This window comes from Falco peregrinus, chromosome 12, assembly GCF_023634155.1.
Source record: "Falco peregrinus isolate bFalPer1 chromosome 12, bFalPer1.pri, whole genome shotgun sequence".
NCBI lineage: Eukaryota > Metazoa > Chordata > Aves > Falconiformes > Falconidae > Falco > Falco peregrinus.
Window position 1 is genome coordinate 28,975,229 of NC_073732.1, and position 25,179 is coordinate 29,000,407.

General features: G+C 39.7%; 1 long non-coding RNA gene across 1 annotated transcript; it reads right to left on the minus strand.

The window, feature by feature from the left end:
• Nucleotides 1-6,314: 6,314 nt before the first annotated feature.
• LOC114010403 (uncharacterized) lies at nucleotides 6,315-24,565 on the minus strand. Its single transcript, XR_003551823.2, has 4 exons — nucleotides 15,838-24,565; nucleotides 15,138-15,194; nucleotides 12,543-12,706; nucleotides 6,315-10,948 (listed from the first exon to the last, which is right to left on the minus strand). It is a non-coding gene; the product is annotated as an uncharacterized LOC114010403 (long non-coding RNA).
• Nucleotides 24,566-25,179: the final 614 nt, after the last annotated feature.

Below are 25,179 nucleotides of genomic sequence, written 5' to 3' on the forward strand. Positions count from 1 at the left end.
CACCAGAATGAATTTTCCTTTCTTAACTTCTAATATGATTCTAGTCAAAGATCTGGCAGAAGAGCAGCATTTTTATGCTTGTTGTTCAGAACTTCTCATGGATTTGGAATGCTAAGAAAATTCAGCAGAAACAAAATACGTGTTTGCTTCCTGGCTTTTCAGCAAGATGTATGCTTTTCCTGATATCATGTAATTAATAGACCCCAGTTTCTCTTTTGTCCTTACACATTTTCAGACCTGCTTTTTTTGCCCTTCAACATAGTGGTGTATGAAAGTGGCAGGACGCTTCCATTAAACACTAACCTTCAAATGCTCTATAGTTGTTCTGATCCAAGACCCTAAATCAACTAATAATACAGCTTGTTGTCCCCACAAACAACTCTGCTCTTAACAGGGACTAACCTACAGCCCACATGACAAATATAATCTGGCTGGCAAAAAAACCACTCAAACACCTGGCAGCTATCAAGCATGTGCTAAACATAGATGGGGTTTTTATTTGTTTTTTACTATCAGATTCAGGTGTTCTTGGGTATTTTGCTAGACCTCAAAACTGGCTGCAGCTGATTTCTACCATTAAATTGTCACCAATTTCAGCTACATCAGTGCATGGCTAGGGTTAATCAGTATCTGTATTAGGCAGCTAAAATTCTGAAAATTTTAAAGTTATTTTACAGGGTGTTTAAAGAACCTAAGTCCTGTGGCATTTTTAGTTACTTCTTTTCCTTCCCTCTTCAAGATCAACACTGATTATTTCTAACTGTGATTTTCTTTATTAAATATTCTCTAGGAATCTCATTCACAAAAAACAAAAGGGGTTGCTCACTGCAAGCCACAGAACCAAGATCCTCAAACAGCTCGCTGTCAACCTCATGCAACAATGCTGTCTTAAATTTTTACCAACTTGTCTAGAAACACTGTATTTCCACCAGAATATTCCAGCCTGGAATATTCAGACAGCTGCTCCTAGCAACATTACTTGAACATTAGCCCTCGTGTGGGTTTCAGTTGCCGTGAAGGTCTATAGTGGGTGACACTGTTTTAGTCACAAATCCAAAACACAGCACCATACAGGCTGCTGCGTAGTCTCCATCCCAGCCAGAACTGACACCAGGTCAAACACCCTGACATAATACCTCATCATCAGAGGTTAGCAGTCTATCATAGCAGGAGTTTTATTGATAGGATTTTTAACTCAGGCTGAAGTAGGTCATGCTTTTAACTCTGAAAATCCTTTGTCAATGAGGCAGCTGTACCACCAGAATATCAGTGGTTACAACAGAACACAAAGAAATGGGGATTTCACCCATGTATGCATGTGCATATGAATTTTTAGGAATCGCACAAATGTATTTATCTTACCCTTCCCCACCACACTGTCTAGGCCATATCTAGTTTTAGCTTTTTGATCATAATTTTCTTAGCTCCTCTGGATAAAGAGGATGAAATCTACAGGCCATGTCAAAGATGCTAACGCCAGCTTTATAATGAAACAATTAATTTCCAATTCTCTGAAAGCCTTGAATATTTTTTAAATATATGTAATAGGATATAAGCTAGCATGTAATTAATCTCTCAAATGGAATTCCAGGAAGGTACATTTTTACATACCAAAAAGAGCTGTATAAATAATTATATATGAGACCATGCTGTACCTGAAAATGACACTCATTTGCTGTAAGGTTACATACAAGAGCCTTTGAAAAGGTGAGGTAGGTCAGTCTAATAGATCTGTTTCAATTACAGATCTACCTAAAAGCCTGTTACTGCAAAGTTCTGAGCAGTACTTTGAAGTCAGAAGGATGAAAGGGTGTTCAGTGTCTGCCAGCCTGAGGGCTCTGGTATAAATGAGAAAAATGTCCAATTCTATACTGACCAGTGTAGGGATTCCTCAGCTTTAAGCAGGAGGTCCACTGCCCACTTTCTAGCTCATGCTTAGGTAGGTAAAATTGCTTAAAAGAAATTCTGAATCTGGATAACGATAAATTGGATCAAGGATGGTTAAAACAGGTTTAAAAATAGAATAAAGTAAATTTAGAAAAAACGTTATCTACAAGAACATGGAAAATTCGCTTCATTAAAAAATGTCTATAATTGCCTTCACAAGGCTACAAGACATCCAGTGGCATTTAGTAACAGTACTAATTTCTACCAGCACAGGCCAGATGAATCAGGTTAACAATTCCCACAGTCATTTAAAAAGCTGCCAGCCTAAACAACTCTTTGTTTTTTAATATCTCACTATCAAACTGGAGTAACAGATCAGATTGTCCCTCACAGTTTAGAAACCTCAACAAGAAGATGAGATTTCAAGTCATTCATCGCCAATGCTCTGTAAATCATTAGTGGAATTTGCGAATCTTTTGGTAGCTATGAGCACCTTTAAGTTAGTTCAGTATACATTTTGTTTACACAACCACAATCTCAAAACTGAAAAAAAAAAAATTATCAGCACAGCAAGTTCAGTCAAATACTAATACCAGTCTGACACACGCATGGTGAGTCGTGCCACTGGGTTTGTTTGCAAAGCAGGTGAGCTTCCCTCCCTCAGTCTCCCAGGTCCACAACAACATGATCTCCTTTCCAAATGTTCCTATGGTCAAAGTATATACGCCGTTCCTGCAAAGGAGCAAATCTTCACACTTATGCAAGGAACAAGTAGGGTCTGTCCACGGAGGTACACACAACCCCCAATGTCCCTCTGTATAGATCTGGTGCTGCATTTGCCAGGCCAGCCCACAGTTCATTCCAGTGCTGCTGAGCATGGTTATTGTTTGGTTTCTGAATACTAATGGGGACAGACCTCTCTTTGAATAAGAACGCATTTCTTGTGAGTCAAAACTACCAAAGGGCTTAACTTCCCTCCCCCATCTTCTTTTTTCCTAAATTCTGGAATGCAGAAACACATCATAATTACCCTGAAAGCAGCAGAGGGAGCATGAGCAAGAAGGGAGTTGGTCTCTCTTATTCATAATTCTATTCCTTTGCTTTTCAGTCATGATCTGATGAGTTACTGTTGCCACAAAAGGCTCCCTGTTATCAGCTTGCAATTAAAGTCTTCACAGAAAAATATTCAGATTGTATTCAGGCATTAATATTTAAGGAATAAAATCTTTTCCTATGTACTTTAGAACCCAAGCTTAAATATTATGTAATTTTATTACTTTCTAAGTAGGTAAGATATTGGGAGGGGAATAATTTTGTTCTCATAAGTAAATGATATTAAATAGAATGATGGTATAAATGATCATGATTCAGCATAGCTTTTACATTTTGTTGTGGAAGATCTACCGCAAACAAGAAAAATCAAGCACTTAAAATGGCTGACAGAAAGCACAGGTGTCACATTCATTAATGGTTTTATATTAGCTGTGGTTTTTCATGTTTCCAAAGAATCATTAAGAAGTTTCTGTTTTAAGTTTGAATGGTTTCCTGCAGCATTTGCAGCACAAACACTACAACACTGTGCTAATGCATAACAACTTAAAAAAACCCAACCAAACAAAAAACTAAGACTCTCCCAAACAAGAATTTATCTTCCTTCCCCTTCAATTTCACATCTTAGTTGTTTCTCCTCTTGTCAATGCCTAATACTAGAGAAATACAGGAAGAATAAAAAATTTAAAGCATAAATGATGACCAAACAAGTCAGTTGTCCTCATGACTGGCAAGTTCACTTGCCTAAATACTACTAGTGCTTTCCATTCTGCAACAGTGAGCTCCTTGAGCAAGCTACCAGCAAGAGAAGATGAATGGCATGCTGCACTAAGCCCTGGCTTCTCCCAAGAAGCCTAACTTAAGCAAATATGAAGCCTTATATCAGTCTCGCTCTCAGTTTTATCCCCAACAACAATTCCATGAAAAGAGCTCATTTACAGAAACTCATCAAGAGAATTTTCAGAGTTACAACCTTATGGAGAAGTTATTATGTCTCCACAACTTTGTTTACCATATTTGGAGCTTGCTTTTTTCATACATTCCTTGAACTTATTTATTTTTCTATGGTGGAAAAACACTCAGTAAATTAGACTGCAGAAGGGCACACACATAAATTGTGGTGGGGTTGAGAGTGCAGTTTACTTTGGAACTCATTAGAAACATAAGGTGTGAAAATTTTCTGTGTCCACAACTTTCATTTGATGAAATTTAAATAAACAATTTTTTTAAATTCATCAAGTATTGCACTCTGAAGTAAAAGCGGTAAGTATGTGGCATGATATTGTAAGTACAGTAAGGTTTCCAACAGAATTATGATTATTCAGTCAGCTTTCAAGTCCTGCAAGGTCTTTTGTGTTATTACAATACTATTATTTTTTGGTACAGCAAACTGCAGAAATTAAAGCAAGGACTCTACATAGTAACAGTAAACCATTAATAGCTCTGAGTGTTTTTAGTTGGTAAACAGAATGCATATTTTTATATTGTCTTGCCTATCTCTATCTGCTTGTTAAAGCTGTGAGAAAAGTACACAAACACCAGTGTTAATTGCTGGTGACTAGCCTCTCTTCCAAAATGCTTCTATACACACTATGTAAGCAGAACCCAGTTCTTCAGGCATGTTCTGTTGTAGATGGAAGCAAACAGTTCCTAGCAAAGGATTTAAATAGACATAGCCTCTTCATTCCATTTATTTTTAATTGTGAGAACAAGTAACTCAGAGTATTTCTTTTGCTTGGGATTAATGTTTCTCCAAGGCAATTTATTATCTTCCTTTCAAGGTATTTAGAACTATTGTTTTGATGTAAGATCACACAGTACTTTTTGGGATCTCCTGGCTGAGTAAGTATAATTCTTGTTTCCAGTGAAACTTCTGATATTAAATAAAGTGTGTCCCAGAAATGTTTCCAATATTTTCTCTAACATTCAATGTAATTAATTGAAATTGCCTAATTTCACATATTGCTTTGTAGACTATCTCAGAAGATTAATGTAAAAAATGCAAAGAACAGCAAAAAAAACAGAAGGGAAAGCTGCACCAAACTGGCATGGCCAGGAACATGAGTTGAAGTACTGCACAATACAGCTGTTCACCTTCCAGGCACACCTGTAGCCACAACTACTAGGAATAAAGGCAGAGCCACACAGACATCTGCACCTGACCCTAAAAAGTCAACACTTCTTACAATTACTAGGACAGGTCAGCTATTTCCTAGAGTTCCTACTTCCCAAAATAATTAGAAACTGTGAGACAGAAAGCTTGATCCCTTTAATTACCTTGGCTATCGATGTGTTAAACATTCTTTCTGTGAAAGGAACATAGCTAAAATGACATTAGTTACAGAATTACTTTGAATGACAGATAAATATACATTCTTGAGTTGGCCAACATGCAAAATAAGCAAACATACAGATCAAGGAGGGCAGAGGCATCCAGAAGCCTTTCTTCAGCGAGTCTTTCCTAAAAGCGATCTATTTCTCCAGTGGTACCTGGTAACCAAAAGCCTTTTACCTAGCAAGCAGTGGCAGCACTTCAACAGGTAACTGCTCAGCGAGGTTCATCACCACGTTTCCCAAGGCAGTTTTGATAATATGATTAAGCAAAATTATTTGAACAGGATAGAGGCAGTAATATTTGGCTAATTTTCTCTGCTGCAGATTCAGCAAACAGTAATACCAGCTGAAGGCCAGTGATGTTTAGGCAGAGTAACCGCCTGCAGAAGGGTATGGGAAGTAGCTGAGGACAAAAACCTCTTTACCTACTCTGGATAAGGATGCCTGCATAGTCTCTCAATTATGTCAAGCTGTGAAAGAAGAAGGAGCCTGCGTTGCTGCATTCCCACTCATTTCCCTAGTCCAAAGATCAAACTCTTCTATTTCATGGAACTCTGAACCTAAATTTCATAGTAAGCTCCCCAATTCTCTTACCTTGAGTTATACCTAATAAGGACAAAGTTCTAAGTCAAATGAGACCTGTGAGAAGAACCCTAGGTCTTAACGCCATCTATAAATTGTGTAACTTATACCAATTACAGCATACATCTCCTATAATTGACATGAATTGCAAAAATTGAGATTAATGAATAAAATACAAAGATAATCCTACAGAAAAGCACTCACCCCGTTATTTAGATACACACACACACACACACACACACACACACACACACCCCATTTTAAGCCGCCACCGAAATCCCAGCTTCCAGCACACTGCAAGACAGCGGATGATCCCTCAGTATGAGGTAGCCAACAAAGGTACCTCACAACCAGGTAAGAGATAACCACAATTTTCATTACCTGAAGAGAAGTAACAACCCTCATAGCTCGTCTACTTTTTGTGACAATTCAGTAGTAAAAAATCTAACCATCGGAGCTGGCATGCTTTGTCTCTGTTATGAAGCAGCACACGGCCTGAAGGAAGGTGCTTGTGGATGAGGAGGGCAACCAGGCAGCTGCCCTTGAGCCAGGCTCCTGTAACCACCCACAGCTGGCTCCTCACAGCCCATCCCGCCTCACAGGGGCAGGGGATCGCTGCCGCCTCAGTGCCCGCCTGCGTGGAACCTTCCAGAGGCAGCAGCGAGCGCCAATCAGCATGCTGGGTGGGAACCCAGGCCAATCAGAACCCAGCACTCTCATGGCCGCCTGTCCCACCTCCCTGCACCCTGCGGCCCTGACAGGGCTCAGTGGCGGGGCAGGGCGGGAGCACTTCTGGTCCTTTCCACAACGAAAGCCAAAGCTGCATACAGGTTTCTGACTGAATTAAAATGTTATCAGAGAGCGCAAAGTATTGCTAAGTACTAACAAGCTGTTTCTGTGAGTCTCTGAGTTGTGTGATAGCCAGTCAGAGGAAACAAGCCTGGGCCAGTGTTGAGCAAGCTGCTGTCCCAGCCTGTCTGAATAAAGGTCTTTAATCTGCCTCAGCTTCAGTTCACAATACCATGTGTATCTTGTAAAATAAATTTCACAAACACCAAGATAATTGTGTTTCATTACCTGGCAAGCTAAAATTTTATTTGGATTTTCCTCTGGGTTTTTAAAACTTTCCTCCTCCACATGAGTAAATCTGAGAAACGGAACCATGTTGTTTACGCATACTGACTCTGATATACTTCCACTGGTAAACAGTTAACTTTAATTACACAAAAGTGATAAGTTTTCCTCAAGTGCAGGAAGTCTGCTGGGAGAGGGAAGAGGTTATCATGGCACTGATCTCACAATAAAATTATGCCACAACAATTCCTCAGGTCAATTTTCTTGTGTAAACACCAGCTACAGCCTAGCTGTCTGAAGTGCCACACGCACCTTGAATGGGAACCAACACTGCATACAAACTGTGGTATCGCAGTCAAATTGATACTGAATATATTTAAGATTAAAGACCGAGGTTAGGTTTTTGCAGCTATCTTTTCTGTTTCCTATGTAGGAACCTGCTTATATATTGGTCTGTCTGTAGCAGAGATGGATGGAAAATGAGGGTGGATCCTGCCCCAGACTGAAAACCACAGCCTTCCTTCCACCAAGATAAAGGTTACAAGAGGAATAAATTGCAGCATTTTATGGTGGTGATCTATTAAGGTGCTCTGCTAATAAATACACAGAGAACTAGAGCATGCACAAATCTGGAAGTGGTAACTGCTCTTCACAAAACATGCAGTTCCCTTTTTTTATTAGACAGATCTTCTCACACTTTTCCTCATTAGATCACCACAGGATCATTAATTTTATTGCTTCTAGCTTATCTTAATTGCACTAAAACAAATGTTTCCCCTATCACAGAACGTTAGTAACAACTTCCTCCAATCTCTGTTTCCTTAATCCACTTACCCACAGCGATGTTGCAGAATTTGCTTTCAGTAGTTCCTACGCTTGGACATCATCAGTGGTGCAGTGCCTAAAGGCTATCACAGCAGCCTGCACTGTCAGCTGAAGCACACTGTCTGTGATGCCAGAGCTCAAAACAAAACACAGACATGCCTCAGTCTTTGATCAGTCTTGCCATAAAGAAATCTGAAGAAAACCTATTTACTGGGTATACAGATCACATGGAGCATCAAGGCATAGCTGTAAAATCAACCAGTGTGCTATATAATTGTAAATAACTGTCACTGCATTACTTCTAACAGTAACTGCTTGGCCTAAAGATAAATACACGTGATGGTGTTGCAAAAGCTATGTTAACACATAGGATCAGGGCTTAAGTTAGTAGAAGCAATAATAAAACAGATGCAGGCATGTCTATAGAATCACAGGCCCTGAAACACTGTGCTCTTTGCAGCTGGGACCACAATTGTTTGCAGTTTTTTATATTAAACAAATAAACATAACAGCAGTATGAACTTAAACCTCAAGGTGCAGAAAGAGTTTTCAGTTATTCTTCATTTTATGCAGATTTCAAGAGTCAAACCCCATTAACTTTGAAGGGATCACTCCTACAGGAGGCAAGTGTGAGGGCAGCTGGTCTTGTGTATGGGGACTACAACAACCCTGATGTTGAAAAAAAACTTGAAATATCACAGACACTTTTTAATCCCTGGTATTTTTTGTAATAATTAACCAACATATAAGGGAATTTTCTTTTTCTGTTACCAAGCATAGTTGGTTTTGTGTCTTATGGATTTAAAACCACCACTACTTTAGAGTTATCCCTGATGAACTTGATCGATCTTTGTATTTAACCCCCCACACACTTTTTTTTGTTAACTGCTGGAAGTTTCTGGTAGCTACTTCCCCTTCCTGTCTTCATAAAATTGATGTATTTCCCTGGGAAAAAAAAATAATAAAAACCCACACTTTTTAAAAATGTAAAACAAATGTGTGATGAATTAAATTTCAATGTCCTGTTACTTTAGCTGAAACTGTCAGAAAGTACTAGGTACAAACCCCAAGCTTTTGGCAGGTACCTTTTTGCATTCTTCCTTCCTACCTGTCTCAGGAGCTTGCAGCACAGCTACATGTACCACCTCATGCTTATGGCTGCATTCTGCAAAGACCTCAGAACAGCTTTTTCTATACTTACCATTACCAGTGACATGACTATCGGTGATCCAACTATTTTAAATATTAACATACACTCATGCAGGATTGGTATGAGTGAGAATTTTGTGCAGAACAAGCCTGAGAACAAACCACCTTCCTCCTAACTTGGTCTCATTCAACACACACTTAAACAGGTAACTACCATCAAAAAAACCCCCAAACCTCTTAAGTGCATTCTGAGAATCTTGTTCTCTATGCTTTTACGATATTTATCTGGACCAAAAAATAACTTTTTTTGGTAAAATGAAAGTGAAGAATGTTGAGAATCCTTTCTCTGCTTAATATGAAATAAAATTAAGGAAATACATTTTTAAAATTCACTTCTGTTAGGCTTCTGTGGCTCACCCTGTTCTGGAGCAGTTGCACACTGCCCCACTACACATTTCTGTGCCTCCCGCATTTCTTTACTTTGAATTTACTTCTCTTTGTTTCACTTCTTGCGCAGATCACTGAAGGATCCAGATTTATGTCTTAATCTTCTTTTCCACTTCCCTTCTTCAAATTACTCATTCTCCATTCAGTTGTGACCCAAAATCCCATTGCTTCTCAGCCTGACCCCCAGTCCACTATTTTGTCTCGGCTCACCTCCTGCTCTCCCACCCTCGGTCTCTGTTAACACCCGCTGACCTTTTCCTGACCTGAGTTTGGAACCTCTTAATCAGCTATGACTCCACTGTCTCCATTTCTTTTTACAACCAGGCATTAGCTAATTCCCACCCTTATTCTTTAACATCATCTCTCAAAAATTTTTCCTCCTAAACTTTATTGCCAAAATGATCCACACTGTGTTAATTTTTTGCCTCATTCCCTGCAGCTTGCTTCCTATGTGAATCTTGTCCCTACCATCTCTCTCCTTCCAGTGCACCCAAATGTAGCTGCAAAATTTTTTGGGTTTGTGCCCTTCTCTATTGTGGCTTCTCTACTTCCTCCAAAGAACCAGCAAGATTCTGTTTGCTGATTATGCCTTACCCTTTATTTCCTGACTTGTGAAGTACTGCAAAGTAAAGTAATAAAAAAGATTAAATTACACACTAATGCATACACACTCTCCAAATCCCTACTCTTAGCAAGTGTGGTTGCTCATAGGGCAGGAATGACAGCCACCTCCACATGATACCTGTGTTCCCATTCTTTATGTTCCAGCATAGGTGTGGGGAGCAAATGTTTAAAGGCAAAGAAAACTCCACAATGAACCCTCTTAGTTTCATCAGGAAAACAGGAAAAAAAGCTTCAGTTTCTATCAAATAAATTTTTTACTATTTGAATTTTTTTTCTTAAATTCAGTTCAGTCTCTGAAAGAAAATATAAAAATGTTTAATTGAAAACCATTTAAATTAAATGTTAGTTTTTAAAAATATTTCTCAGACAAACTCTAGTTAACCCAACTTTTTTGTTGAACAAACTGTTCACATAAAAAAGAAATCTATCCAGAGACAGATTCTCTGAGGATGCATTGTATGATTTTTGCCTTCATATTCATAGGCATGGGAGTCAGGCAGAGATGGAAGTATAGCATATTCTAATCTTCAGACACTCACATTTCATTTCATTTGGAATTTGAAACAGACCAGAGGAAAAAGAGGTACAATGTTTGGGTGTCTCTACTGCTGAGCTGTTTCCATCAGCTATACTAAATGCTTCATATATATTTAATCAAGGGAAACAGCTACAGCAGATCCTGTCATGGTACTTCCCAAGGAATTGTTGATTTTAAACTGACTTGCAGTTCCTCTTCCACTTTTTTATGCTGTTTAACATACATTATTGGATCAGCTGCTTTCCTGAGTTTGTTTATTGCTCGGTGAAGGCATTCAGTTATTGCATGATGTGTCCTCAAGGGCACCGTTAGGTGTTGGTACAGCACAGAGCCAGCTGGAGGGCAATTGGGAGGGGATTCCACATCCTGCAGCACCAGCTGGTTCCACCTCCCATCCAAACAGCCTCTGTCACCCTCCTTCAGCCCCCACAGAATGCTCTGAAAGGAGACAAAGAATGGAAAAGAAACAATTAGCCAGAGACATTACTTGAGAATTAGTTGAAAGTCAAATGTATAGACCAGCAGGCTGATTCAGTAAGTCTGTAGCTAAAATCTTTGACTATTGCCTAGCTGTCTTCACTAGCAATTTTGGTAGAATGAATCTGTCTGGAATAGGCTTTTATACATTGAAAGCATTTTTAGGAATTTTGTCCCTCATTTCAACTACGTTTAGCCTTCCAAATAGTCTCCATCAGTCCTCAAGTTTTATCTTCAGCCCCTTCTGAGATGTTTAGAGTAGCATGATAGTCTGCCAAAGTTTAATGTAACACCTAATAAACCCTATGCATAAAACAAATGCCATTTCTTTTTTCTGTTCTTGTCTTAAACATTATTTTAGTCTACTACGCATTCCTTCCCATAAGCCATCTTTATTTTTCCCATAACCATATGTGTGAATAGCATTCTACACTTTTCAGGCATTTCTTCAAGGACAGCAATGTTTCCTAACAGTTTAGTGTAGCTGAGGTGTTCTCTATTGACTGGCATGCTATTTCCTTTTTACAAAACTGAGACATTTCTAGAGGCCAAAGAAGATTTATGTTAAGTTGTACTTTTTAAAGCTCTGTGCCAGTCTCACTATTATCTCTAGCAACACAAAAGGTTCCCAACAATATTTATCACATCCCTGTATTGAATTTGTTAAAACTAGGCCTGTGTAACATTAACTTTCTTTTTAATTTATATTCCCAGCTACTAGTAAATCCTGCCTTACAAGCACTAGAACTATAAATGGTTTCACTTCTTGATTACACTACTCTGAAATAGAAAAATAAAATATTTTTGACCCCTGAAGATCTGTGTAAAATGTTTTTGCCTACTATTTGCTTTACAAGTCAAGAGTACTTTAGTGATTCTTCCATGAAACTTTCAGGAGGCAAAGAAAATAATTTTGCTGATATGCTTAATAAGTACTGATATGACTTTAAACACATATACATTTTACTACTACACCTGAAAAGAGCGTAGTAGTCCTTGAATGTTGCTTCATACAAGAATAATTTTTCAGGCTGAGCATACAGTGATGAGAATTTCAATTTTTATCACTTATAACAAGTAAGGACCAGCAGAAGAATGAGGACAGTGCTCCACGTCCTGCTACCAGTGCTCAAATCATAAGTCTATATTTTCACAGCCTGGACCCATCTGCTGTAGTTGTTCCATGCACTCATTTGACAGTCACACCACTGAAGGCAGGAGAAAGGCTGCAAAGCATGGACGTTCACAAGCCCACATACATGTTGGAAAGTAGTATTTAGTGATGGAATTAAACATGAATGTGTCTCCCTTAACTTAGCTAGGTATCACTTAAGGAAAGACAGAATAGAACAGAGCAGAGCAGAGCAGAAGTTGGAAGGGATCTACAACAATCACACAGTCCAACCACTTCAGGGCCGACCAAAACTTGAACCATGGCATTAAGGGCATTGTCCGAATGCCTCTAACACACTGACAGGCGTGGGGCATCAATCACCTCTCCAGGAAGCCCGTTCCAGGGTTTGACCACCCTCTCAGTAAAGAAATGCTTCCTTACATCCAGTGTAAAAAAGCAATCACTGACCAGCCACTCCACAGTCTCAGTGTTCTCACAGGCAGGTTGGGTGACTGGCAAGCAAGATGCCAGCTGAATGCTCAAATCCATTTGTCCAGGGCCTTGATGCAGCATATGCTAGGCAAAGAGGTCTGACTCCAATGGATCTTTAAAATAAATAAATAAATAAATGGATGAATGAATGGATGAATGAATGAATGAATAAACAAATAAATAAATAAATAATTTCCTGCTCTTCTTTAAACCCCTGGTCAGCCATTCAAGGCAAGGGTTGAGGCTGTGCCAGTGTCCCACTCTAAAGTCACAACAAAGCTTTACAATGACAAGTGACTGACGTGTTGCAAGATGCAGGGGATTGGTTGTGTGATTGTTTTATAGTAGGTCACCCTCAGCTTCCTAACCTTTATGCAGCATTCCAGTGCATCCAACTTTTAGTTCCAGACATTCATCATCATAAAAAACAACTCCTGGGAGATGCAATTCTGGTATTAGCCATCAGAATTTAGAATCACAGAAAAGTCAAGTTGGGAAGGAACTTCTGCATGTCATCTGGCCCAGTCTTCCTGCTTCCAAACATGCATCTGAACTGATTTTGGCAAAAGCCCAAAGTATGGATTCAATATTCTTCTAAGCTGACAATTTTGAGCTGATAAGAACAATGTTTTCTTTGAAAGAATTGGATTTGCAATTGATTCCTAATATATTTTCTCTGGTTGGTATATTGCTTTATCTGTGACTACTAGGTTCTTTAGTTTCAAGAAATTTCTGTATGCATTAAACTGTTCTTAGTCCTAAATAATTTTAAACTTAATTTGAACCATGAGCTAGTATTTCCTGATGAATCACACATAAATCAACTATACATGTCATTATAAAAGAAATTTAAGACCTTTTGTTCATACTGATTTTCTTTTATGTCTCAAGAATAAAGCAGTCGTAAACCAGTTTCACGCATGAAGGATTATTTCCAATAATACAAAAATTATTTGCAATAATACAATAAACTTAATATAATTTTCCTTTACGTGTAAATGCACAAGCACTCCAGAAGCAACCACAATTTTTGTAAAACTCCTCTCTCTTACACACATCCTTAAGGCTTTTTTATATTACAGACTTAAAGAGCCATAACAAATTAGAATCTTTCTCAGCAGGATTTTAAGTCAACATCATTTAAATTAAATGATACAACAACAACAACAAAAAAAGAATCACCACACTTTTTACAATTAGCACACTGTGCTAATTATAATTTGAAATTCTTATGATGGGAATAGACATTTTAGCTTTATAAGAATCAGCAATAGAAACTTTATTTGGAATTTTTTTAAATAATCTATGAATTTTTAAAAAGTATGTCTACAGTTTTGAGACTTCACAGGAAGCGTAAGGTATTTCAGATAAATCTATTGCTACTTACACACCACTTTTTCAATGGGGAAAAAAGTTTGTTTCATTTCAAATGTTGGAAATAGATTACTAGAAATATTGGGGCTTAATTACTTTTTTTTATTCCAAACAGACAAAATCTCTATTAAAATGCTTTCTAATCTGAAAATGAGAAGTGCTACAAATAATTTCATTTTTAGTCTCATAAAAGGGACAATAAGCTTTCTTAAACTGTTATTTCTAATAAAAGTAATCCTTTGTAGATGTATTATTCTTGTGTTGTGCTCCACCGGATCCCTTTTACACTGAAGCAGGAATTTGAATAAAGGAGAATGTTCTGTTATACGGTGATCTAGAATATTAGCAAACTAGGTTTTTTCTTCCTGCCTTATATACTCCTTTTTATTAAGATATGCTTGGCTTTTATTAAGTTTAAAGTGGAAGATTTTTCCATAAAGATTTAAGCATAATAAAGAGTATTATTGTCTAGAGACTTTTATAACCTTTACAACATTTTAAAAACAATTAAACAGGCCTTACTTAAAATAAAATCTTTTTTGCTACATTCAGTTGCAAGACTTCTGAGGTCTCAATTTTCAACATCATGACTTTTGCTTTGAGCAATAATTAAAACTGAAAAAACCAATGAGGCAGCCTGTGCTTGCTGCTTGCTGCTTTCTATGTCATTTGTTCCCCTTCTGTTCTTCCAATTGTTAAGGTTATTTTATAGGAAACTGTAGCAGCACAGTACAGCCCATTAATGTCACCAAAGAGATGGCACAAAAAGAAACTTGTGTAGGAGTGGGTGTACGAGCGTGCCTACCTGTGTCCCTCCCCAGCACTGCAACCATGTCTACATATGGTAACACTACAAAAGCAAAATCTAAAAAGCATTCTTTTAAATTAGACATATATCCAAAAGTAAGATTCAGTCTACTGCCAGGCATTAAAGTATAGTGTAAGTATATACAAAGTCACAAAAATCATCAAGGCTCGCTCATTAACCAAGAGATTCATTTGCTGACATTTTGTACTGTTGTGCCACCTTGCCTCCTAAATACAAAACCCTCATCATTTACCTCTGGGAGGTGAAGTATAAGGTTTAGGTGATGAAATGCTTAACAAATTTTGAGAAGTGTTCTGTCAAGAAATACCTGACAAAATTAAAGTTTGGTTACAAACACTCACCTAGGCTGGATCAAAGGCCATTACTTCAAGCAAAACACAAACAGTAAAATCCTGGTCCTACAGAAATCAACAGGAGCAATTTTGTTACTGAGTCCATAGGAGCTAGGATTATATACTAAGTAGTTTGGCACATGGGCCTCTGGCACTAAATTCACAAAAATACTCCCCCCACATCCCTCCACCCTGTAACCCTTCCCTCCTGGTTTGCTCTCAGTGCAGTCAGGACAGTGCTGCTCGTGTGACACCACAGAAGGTTGTTGGTTCTGCTCCCCAGAAACTGCCATTTGTTTGGTTTGCTACATCTGATTAAAGGACATTAATTTGAGGAAATTTTTGATAAAATTTGATTAAAAAGAAAATAAAAACCATTTGGGTTTTGTCCTTCCCCCATGGAAGTCCATGGCACATCTTGCAGAAGGGCAGTGACAGCAGAAGGAAGCTCCTTGCTGCACCAGGAGATTCCATTCAGCTCAGCACAAACCTGCTCAGTGCCAGTTATTCCCCAGGAACTCCCACTGGTGCCAGCTTAAAGGGATGCACGTCAAATTGCTGCAAGGAGGGGTTGCGTGGAAGGCAAGCGGGAAGTGCCAGGCTACATTGCATAGACTTGAAAGGTTGCATAGGATTTACATGTATTTTCAATAAAACATATCTATAATTAAAACATGATACTTCATGAGCACCTATTTGTTAAACTGACCTTATTCAACTTTAGAAAGTAGGCCGACTACTCGAACCATCTCCTCTCACCGGGTCACAGCTCAAGAATGTATTGCCGTAAATCCATGAAGGTATTTCTTTATGTGTGCTGCAGGGGGAAAAGGAGAGCCAGACCCCTGGGATGCCCTCGCCGTCTTCTCATTTCCTGGTGTGGCGCAGGAACGTGGGCAGATCACCTGTGACAAAGAGATGGCTTTGCAGGACACAGCACTCCCAATACCTGCAGGATCTTAACAGCTGCCTGTTCTGTAATGTACTCTGTGCCATTATCACTCCTGATAATAAGAGGCTTCAGATTTACCTACTGATGCATAGAATTGTAGGCATTTGATACAACCTAGATCAAGCTTTAAGTACCACTGAGCATTCTTATTTGTGGTCAAGACAGAGGTTTGTTGAGATCTAAATGGGGTTCCTTTGTAAGAGGTCTCAGTGAGATAGTAAGGCAGCCCTGGCTTTTCACCTCCAGCATGAGCTAAAACAGGGAGAAAACACAGGCTCGGGTTTAGTGCTTCTGGTCCTTCCCTTGAGGTTCAGTAGGGACTGTAAATATATTTATGAGGCCTATGCTAAAGAGTCACTAGATAAAAATGTTTATTTAAAAGGTTTATTAGGGGTACAGGCTCCAAATACTTCACAAAACCTGGTTCTATTTTGGTTTTTCAAACCCTATGGACTGAACAGTTACTTGCACGACTGGTAGATAATGCAGTGTTGAATTCCGGAGTGCCTTAACAAAAAGGCTGTTAACACACGGGCTGAGGCACAGCCAGTCCTACTTCTGACTCCTTATTCCTTCAGATTTTGCCTTCAAAACCCACATGACCCAGGCAGCAGAATGCAGGGACATTTCTGTGGGATGTGAGATACTAATTGTCTCAGTTTTAGTGGTAAAGTGGAATTTCCATTTAGCAAAGAAACCTATTGGAAATCACCTAGATGTGCTGTTAGTCAGCTTGGTTCGCCTTCCAGGGAAACCCCAACACAGGGAGAGATTTATTTTTTTAATTTTTTTTTACTGTGGGGGTGGGAGGCGCTGGCCCAGGCCGCCCAGAGCAGCTGTGGGTGCCCCGTCCCTGGCAGGGCTCAAGGCCAGGCTGGACGGGGCTCTGGGCAACCTGGGCTGGGGGGAGGTGGCCCTGCCCGGGGCAGGGGGCTGGAGCTAGGTGGGCTTTAAGGGCCCTGCCGACACAAACCAGTCTGTGATTCTATGATTCTCCATCCACGAGTAGGGGCAAGACATCAGCACAGAGTTGGACCCAGTGCCCAGGAAACACTTGCTGACACGGTGCCATCTTCACCAGCAGCAGCACTTGACTCTTCCCCTGATACCTAGGCCTCTGCAAGTGATCTGAACCCATTTAGTCAATTGTTCAGCACCTGATTTCTGAAGGCAGTTTAGGCAAGATCCTCCTACTGAAACCTGTAAAAAGGGGGGAACAGATCAGCTTGAAAGGATCTGGTTGGACAAGACACGAGAATCAGCACTATAAGTACAATAAACACAGACTAAGGACTTCAAGATTAGGTCACTAAGGTCTGTATATCCTCCAAAACATATAAAATATTTCCATTTCATTAGGCATTTAGCATTTTTAACATCCTGTCAGATTAGCTCCTGACCTGACGCACAGCCTAATGATAAAAAATTAAACTTCATATATTTAAAAAGTATTTTTCATTTACATGACTACAAGCAATCTCACAATCTCCTTAGTGGAAGTCTATAAGAATTAAGAAAATTAAGTTATTAAAACTGCCAAAACCTAGACATTTTCAGAATAACATAATAAGGTGTATTACATAGATGCACAGGCTGTAGAACACTAATCCTCTGCTGTTATTCCTTTAAAAAGGACCAGCCTTCTCTGCCAAGCCTGATGCTTCATGCTTATGGCCCTTAAGATCCCTAGCCAGATTCCTGACTTGCAGTGCAGTGATGGTGTGGATACGCCTCCCCGTTCTCCGCGGCTCACAGACCTTGGATTGAGGTCCTTAACCTCTTGGCATTGTGTCTGACATCCCATTATAATAAAACACCATTGTAAAGAATAGTATCAGAAGATGAGGTAATGTTATTTACCACGTCCGGAAGGAAGGTTTTCCTGTTTGTGTCTGAAGTATGCTGGAAACATCACCATTTGCGTATGGAAAAACAGTGTCAGGCAAGCACTACAGATGCAGTTAGTTTGTAGCAAACCTGCCCACACCAAGCCTGCACCGCGGCATTCGCTAACACAGCCTGGCACCAGCACCGCAGCACCTGCTTCTGCTGCTGTCACCGAAGGAGGAGTTGGCAAGAGCTCGCTCTTGCAGGGAAATCCTTGGCCACAGCAGAGGGAGGCCAGTAAGCGCATCGGACTGGATTGCTTAGTGGCGATGTACAGCGGCTGTGGTGTGCTGGAGCCCGCAGCCTGCAGACCTGCTCGGGGCTAGGCTGGGTGAGAGGCAGAGGGTGTGGGGAGCCTTCCAGTGCTGCCGATGGACTACATAGCCAAAGGCAGGGCACAGCAAGGGACATCTGAGCTAGGCAGAAGTCCAGGAATTACGGAAGTTGAAGAAAGAATTAGCAGTAACAGAAGAGTTTGTTGGACTTTTATCCTTCTTTTCAATGCAAAAATAGCAAACACTGAGGAGAAATCATGGTATTTACTAAAGCAGGGATGCAATATAGCTCTGTAAATGGAGGAGAAAACACAGTCAACTGAACATAGAAGCTGTGGGACACACATTAGCCATGAAGGATACCTAACAGAAGTTATTTATGTGTGAAATGAGCTCTGACAGAGCTCACAGGGGAGAAAATCAGAGGATTAAAAATGCATCTAGAAAATAAATGAGAGAAGAATTAAGATGTGGCAGAAGAGTGGATGAAGATGCTGTACAGAAACCTCGGGAACTGCAGGTGCATCCTAAGAGTCATCGTCTATAGAAACATAATCACAAGGGAAAAGTAGCATTAATCCTGATCATGAGCAGATTGTGCATTTAAACGAAAAGTTAATTAAGCAAATAAGCAAGCACATGCCTGTAATTAAATATTTCATAAGGTAAAATTTTTAAGGAGTACTGAGTGAACTCAGCAGGTAAGGGATTTAAATGTGGAGGAAACTCCACATTTTTTTATATTCTAGTCCAAGATGCAAAAAAATGCTTTCTAACTTTCTTCTGAAAAGGGGAGCTTGGCAGGGGAGAGCTGTTGGCGAGGGCTGCAGAGCCTGGCTGACTGACTGGCCGGCCAGGATGAAGACAGACACATAGAGAAAGGAGAGAGCTATGAAGAATGAAAGAAAGAACTCACCAGACAATGAATGATGACAATAAAAGTGCTGGAGGTGTTGCGAAGTGAAGTGATACTGTGAGGATGCCAAAACCCAAGCAGAGTTACACTTGTAAAGAACAAGCTTTAAAAAAAAGAATGTTCTTCAGTTTAACAAATATTAGAAGAAAGAAGGAAAGGTGGCCACAGTGCTGGGTGCATAGAAGAGGAATTATGGTATATCACATTTTGTCTCAAAACTGACAGCAATAACTCAAAGAGGTTATGATCTTGAATGTGGGAACAAAGGCAACAAAAATCATTATTTTTAGGCTAGAAATAAGGGTCCAAGAGGGCACACCTCCTCTTCAGAATGCCAACAGTAAAATAGCATGTAAAATAGCAGGTCTTGGACAAAGTGTTTCATGTTTGTTTGTTTGTTTTCTTAAACATTTTTGTTTTCCTGGACACTTGGGATGAAGAAGATGCTGTAAGTTATGACCACTGAAGAAAAAGACCAAGGACAGCATTCAAATGGGCAGGACCTGCCAGCAAGCGCCTTCTGATTGCTAAATGCTTTCTCCATTTTGTAGGACGATGCCCTGGAAGTCAGCAGCATTCGCAGCAAAACCCAAACTGCTTCTGGAGAGCAGCCTCACTGGTTTATAGGGACGGGTTATATACAGCCACAGAGGGGGTCACAGCAACCACAGTGATGATTTTCCCACTGAGGGGTGGCTGTGTGAGGGCATCTGGCCAGAACACCTGCATTTTACTAATATTATTGTCATAATAAGTGTCTTATAAAAACAAATTACTACCAACTGTGGTTCCAGAGTCACAAGTGTTCTTGGAATAGTCACCAGGTGTCCATTTTCCAGAATCCATGCCAGTGAGTCTCAGCTGTGGGGGTGTCTATATACAAGGTCCAAGAATTTTCAGATAGGGCATCCATGGAATAGCACACAGACAGGAAATCCATTTCTCAGAGATACTGAGAGACACTAGAATAAACCAAGGCTTTTCAGGAAAGTTGTTTTCTGTCTAGGAAACTGATTATAATCAAGCTGTCTAATAAGAATTCCATCTTTGTGCGCATACACAACGCGCAACCAGTAGGCTGTCCTACCATACACAAAACACAATGTCAACAGTAAAGAACTGGCTGATAATTTAACTAATACTGAGAAGACAGCTTACTACAAAATATTCTTTACATAAACCTGGAAAATACATCTGTCAGCTGTTTTCTTTGACAAAATTTATTAGTATAGAGCCAGGGCCTGATCCTGCAGCCAGCAACAAATTTTCCATTTGGTTCTTGCTACCCCGTGAGTGTACTGAGGGTGCCTTCATTTTATTTCCCCCAGCAGAAACATGTCTGTTTTATATAACATTAAAAATAAAGCTGCCAGAAAGCATGCCTATTAGAAAAGGCAAAGATAAAGAGCATCCATCAGATCCAAACTAAGGCCACAGCAACAAGAACTCGCATTCTCTGTCCCTCTCCTGCTGCTGTGTGTCTGGCAGCAGCTGCCAAAGCACACGTGGACACTACGAACACCATGTCTGCTCGGAGAGCAGCCAGGGCACCTACAGCTAAACCCAGGCAAAATACGCTGTGCTGGACAAAGGAGCTTTACGGAGCCACAAACAAAAAGATGGTGATTTGTTTGTGAAGCAGATGACACAGCAAAAAAGGAAATCAACATTCTCCCCCATCCCCAGTTTGTTGTTCTCTGCTATAGCGGCACAGCTCAAGGAGAATCAAGGCAGTGAAATACAACAGTAAATGTCTCTGTTGTTTCATGTGTATTTCTAGGATTGTACTGCAAAGACAGAATTTTTTGTGTTGGTCAGTAAGATCCATAAATACAACTGTCACAGGTTGTCAGTTCTCCAGGACTTTTTCAGAGTGCTGTCTCATTTATGAGAGTCCTGATTAATATGACTGGAAATAAGAGATAGAAAGGTGTTTCAAGGGATGCAGCTTTCCCCAGTTCTGCTTCCATTAACTTTGAGGAAGAGAACTTTGTAAAGCCTACAGCCAGTGTAAAAGCACCCCTCCGAGGGTCCTGGGAATGCCATCCAAGCTGCTCCAGTCACCCTTGGTTCTTACAGAACATTTGTGGTGTGACTGTCAAAAGAAAAACCTGAGATTTAAAAAATAGAATAAGGAAACCCTGCAGATACTGAAATTGCACGATACAGACAACCTCACATTAAAACCAAAAAACTGAATAGCAACCAAGGCACATTTTTTGATTAAGTATGGTTGGAGATATACAGCTTCATTCTGGCTCAACAGCTAATTATGTTCTCCAAACAGTCTAATGAAACAAAACATGCAGCCAAATGGGGTCTCTAATTTGCAAGCAGTCATTGGCTTCCTACTCCCTTGAACAAAAACAAAAAACAAAATCCAGCAGTGCTGCCTTGCAACACTGGAACAAAGAGGAAAATGGTATTGAAATGTAAAGCTATTTTACCTGGTTGTCTACACTTAAAAAAAAAAATTGAAATAAAAATTAGAAATGCGTATGTCTTTCCTATCTCCAGAGAGCAGCTGGTGTCCTAGCACTTCAGGTGCCACATTGCATGATATGAAATGAGTGAAACCAATTTATGTCATCTAAATGGCTTACCATTGACAGCGTATATTGGCAAGGATGTATTTATGGCTGGAACAAGCACATTCTGATTAATTAGCATCTTTCCACAAATGAAAAAGCAGCAGCATTTCAGACAGACCATGTTATTTGTGAACTTCTGAGAAGACATATTTTAACAGCAGTATAACAGGAACAAAAGGCCTACTTAAAAGGAGAAAAACATTGAGAGGACCTACATAAGGAGTTCAGATCTTCAGAGGAAGTTTCCAGGATACAGAATGCATCTCTCATTATTTTCAAATGCACTGGGACATGATCCAGCTCACCCAACTCCCAACAAATATTTACCATATTGTTAAAGACAAAGGCTTTTTTTAGAAAATAAGCCACAAAAGTATTTCAGACAAAGGAACTGTGCTTCAACAAAAGTCAATATTGTTGGTATTCCGTAGCTTTAGCTTTTTAAACTACAGTAGCGTCACTAGAGTTTCCACCTTTGTTCTTGGTTCAGCTAATGACATGTCACGAAGATCTGGTACAATAATTTTGAGCTATTTATTAACTCTCTGAATCAACAAACTGCAGTCAAATCAGTATCAAAGACATGACAGACAGTTTTACACATAAGTACACCTTTCATAGGCATGTCTCTAGCTTATGAAAGAAGCTGACAAATAAAGCTCGGGGGGAGTTCTTCAACCAAAATGAACCACAGATCTAATTTTAAGGAAGATGAGGTGACAGATGGTATTGTTCCTATTCTAATGTTACTTTTAATTTGTTGAAAATTACGAAAAATTAGAAGAAGTGCTACAAGCCAAGCTAAACAGTCTGATTTAAAACTAAAAAAATTTAAAGCATTAAATTAGATGTGCCAAAATGCATTTGTTCTTTTGTAAAAACTGTAGATATCCCAAATCAGTTGGAGAAGTACATGTAAATTTAAGAAACATCTCAGTGTTGGCAGATGGGCCTTTTTCTTCTCCTCATCAATCTTCGTCCAGAAAAAATATTTCTATAAACATCACCCAATGCCTGTGATGAGTTTGCAATACTGCATCTCTTTGTTGTTCCCTGGCTCCTTCCTGTGGAAAAAGCAACAAAAAAAGCAGGGAACTCTTCGCAGGCTGCCTTCAGGGGACAGTGCAGGGGTCTGTTCGGGACTGCTGAGCACATGGCAAGCTCTTCTGCCCAGGAAATTTAGATGAAAATAAGATACATACTAAAGAAACAAGAGAAGTTGTCCACTGAAAAAAAGTGGATTGTGACAGTTCTTCTACACTGGCAATAATTATGCTCTGTTTTGTTATGTTACGCATAGTTAGGCCATTTTTCTTCTAAGAGACACGCTCCAGTTCCAAGGGAGCATTGGGCTGGGGGCTCAGCCCAGCAGCAGCAGGACCCCTTCGGCTCGGCGGAGAGACCCACCAGCCCAGCAGAGCAGCTGCATGATCCTGCCCTGCAGGCACCACTCCTCCTTTGGCATCAGTGTTGTCAGCAAATACTGTTCACCAGCGTTAAATCCACGCCATTTGTAGACTGAAATTTATACGTAGGCTAAACTATTTGCAAATACATCCAGATCGCAGCTCACTTCGTTGTGTGAGTCGTACGTGGGGACACACACAGCTCAGGCAGCCGTTTTGAGCAGTTTAACTGCAACAAAACCAACACAGTATCGCAATCTAAGCTTCTTTCTGCTACCTTCTTTTTTCATTTACAGATCTCTACCTATACAAAACCAGTCAAAACCACAGCTGTAGAGGGAGTCCATTGAAAAACTGCCTCGCTCTAGGGCACAGAACTGCAGAAGCTGGACAGCCAAGTAGCTGGAATTAAGAGACATGTGTTATTTTAAGAGCTGGAACCTGAAGTATTTCTCCATACTCTCCTGTTTGTTATTGCCTTTCTGCTCTCATTACTTGTATTGCTTGGTAATTATAGGCTGTGTATCATTACTAGAATTCATCAGCAGAGATTTGACTCTGCCTGTACCAGGTCATACATAACACTACATCATTTATCAATCCTTTGGTCCCTGTCCCCGGCTGGCTTGGTGGATCTCCAGCCGTTACTCATTTTTAGTCAATATGCATAAAACTGAATTGTCTGCCTCATTTATTTCCCTCCTTGCCAGCTTTATTAAAACAGTTTGTAGAATAATAAAAAAAAAAAAAAAGAGACTAAAGATTCTGTATTCTCCTATTTAACAAACAATGCCTGCTTTCATTTTTGAGTCGGGAAGATGATAAATCATTAGCCTTATTCTTAGAAAACTCCTCCAAGAAATAAATGTGAAGAAGTCTTTCTAAATGGTCCTTTTTCTTGGAGTCTGTTTCATCAGTAGAAAAAGATTTCCTTCTCAGAACAGAAGCGAGACTCTTAGGTTCAAGAATTTTGTAAACTATAAATTTGCTGTAATACAGATGAATGCCAAACAGTCAATTAGAAGAACTACAATTCACATCTAGTAACTGCAGTTCTCTTCTGAACTCATCCTCACCAGAGAGCAGGTCTGTGGGTTGCTGGACACAGCAGCAGCAGTGTTATTGTATGCACCCTCACCATTGTATGCACCACATCTTGGTTTCACATCACAGCTTTTCCAAAAAATGTCACCATTTGAGCTTTCACCTCTGCATAATGTATTTCAGAGTATTCAACCAAAATGCCAAAAGATAAGATGGAAACAAATAGACAGAATCCTTTTCTTGTGCAATTAGGCTGGAGTTTACATTGCTGGAAAAAGGGACCTAATATTTTTAACTGAAGAGCATTGAGTTTGTATTGATGGAAAATTGATGGAGAGTTGTACACACGTCTAACATTCAAACATTACTCGGCTGATGAACGCTCCCCGCCCCTCCCCCCTGCCCCCCCCCCACCAAAAAAAAAGAAATGTAATGGGAAGTTAGCTAAAAGTACGAGGTTTAAGATTGAAAACAACCTCTTGTGTAAAGAAAAATTAAACATCATGACAGCCTGACTTAACTTCTAAACAGGACTTTGTGGTTCAGCTGCTTCACAGTTTGCATTGTGAAGAAGTTCACCAGTATCAATTAATCTTTGTTTACATCAGGCAACCCGCTCGCATCCTTATAGCTGGAATGCCTCAGGGGAGGAAAGGAGAGGGGCAATAAATGCCAGGTGGATTTAAATACATAAATTCAATCTTCCATTCATGCCCAGTGAAAACCAGAAATTATGGAAGATAGAAAACCTCCCATTTGTAGCACCAGAGCCAAATTCTTACTCTGTTTCTGCAGAAAATGTAGTGACCGGAAGAATACATTCACAGGCTTCCCAGGAGTAGGGGCTGTCCATCTGATCAGACAGTGCAGATGGTGCTTGGCCTTTGATAAAAAGATATTTCATTCACTAGGAAGAAAGCTGTAGGTTGTGTAACAGTAAGAATGAGGCAATATGGTGATTTGGGCAATGTAAAATGTAT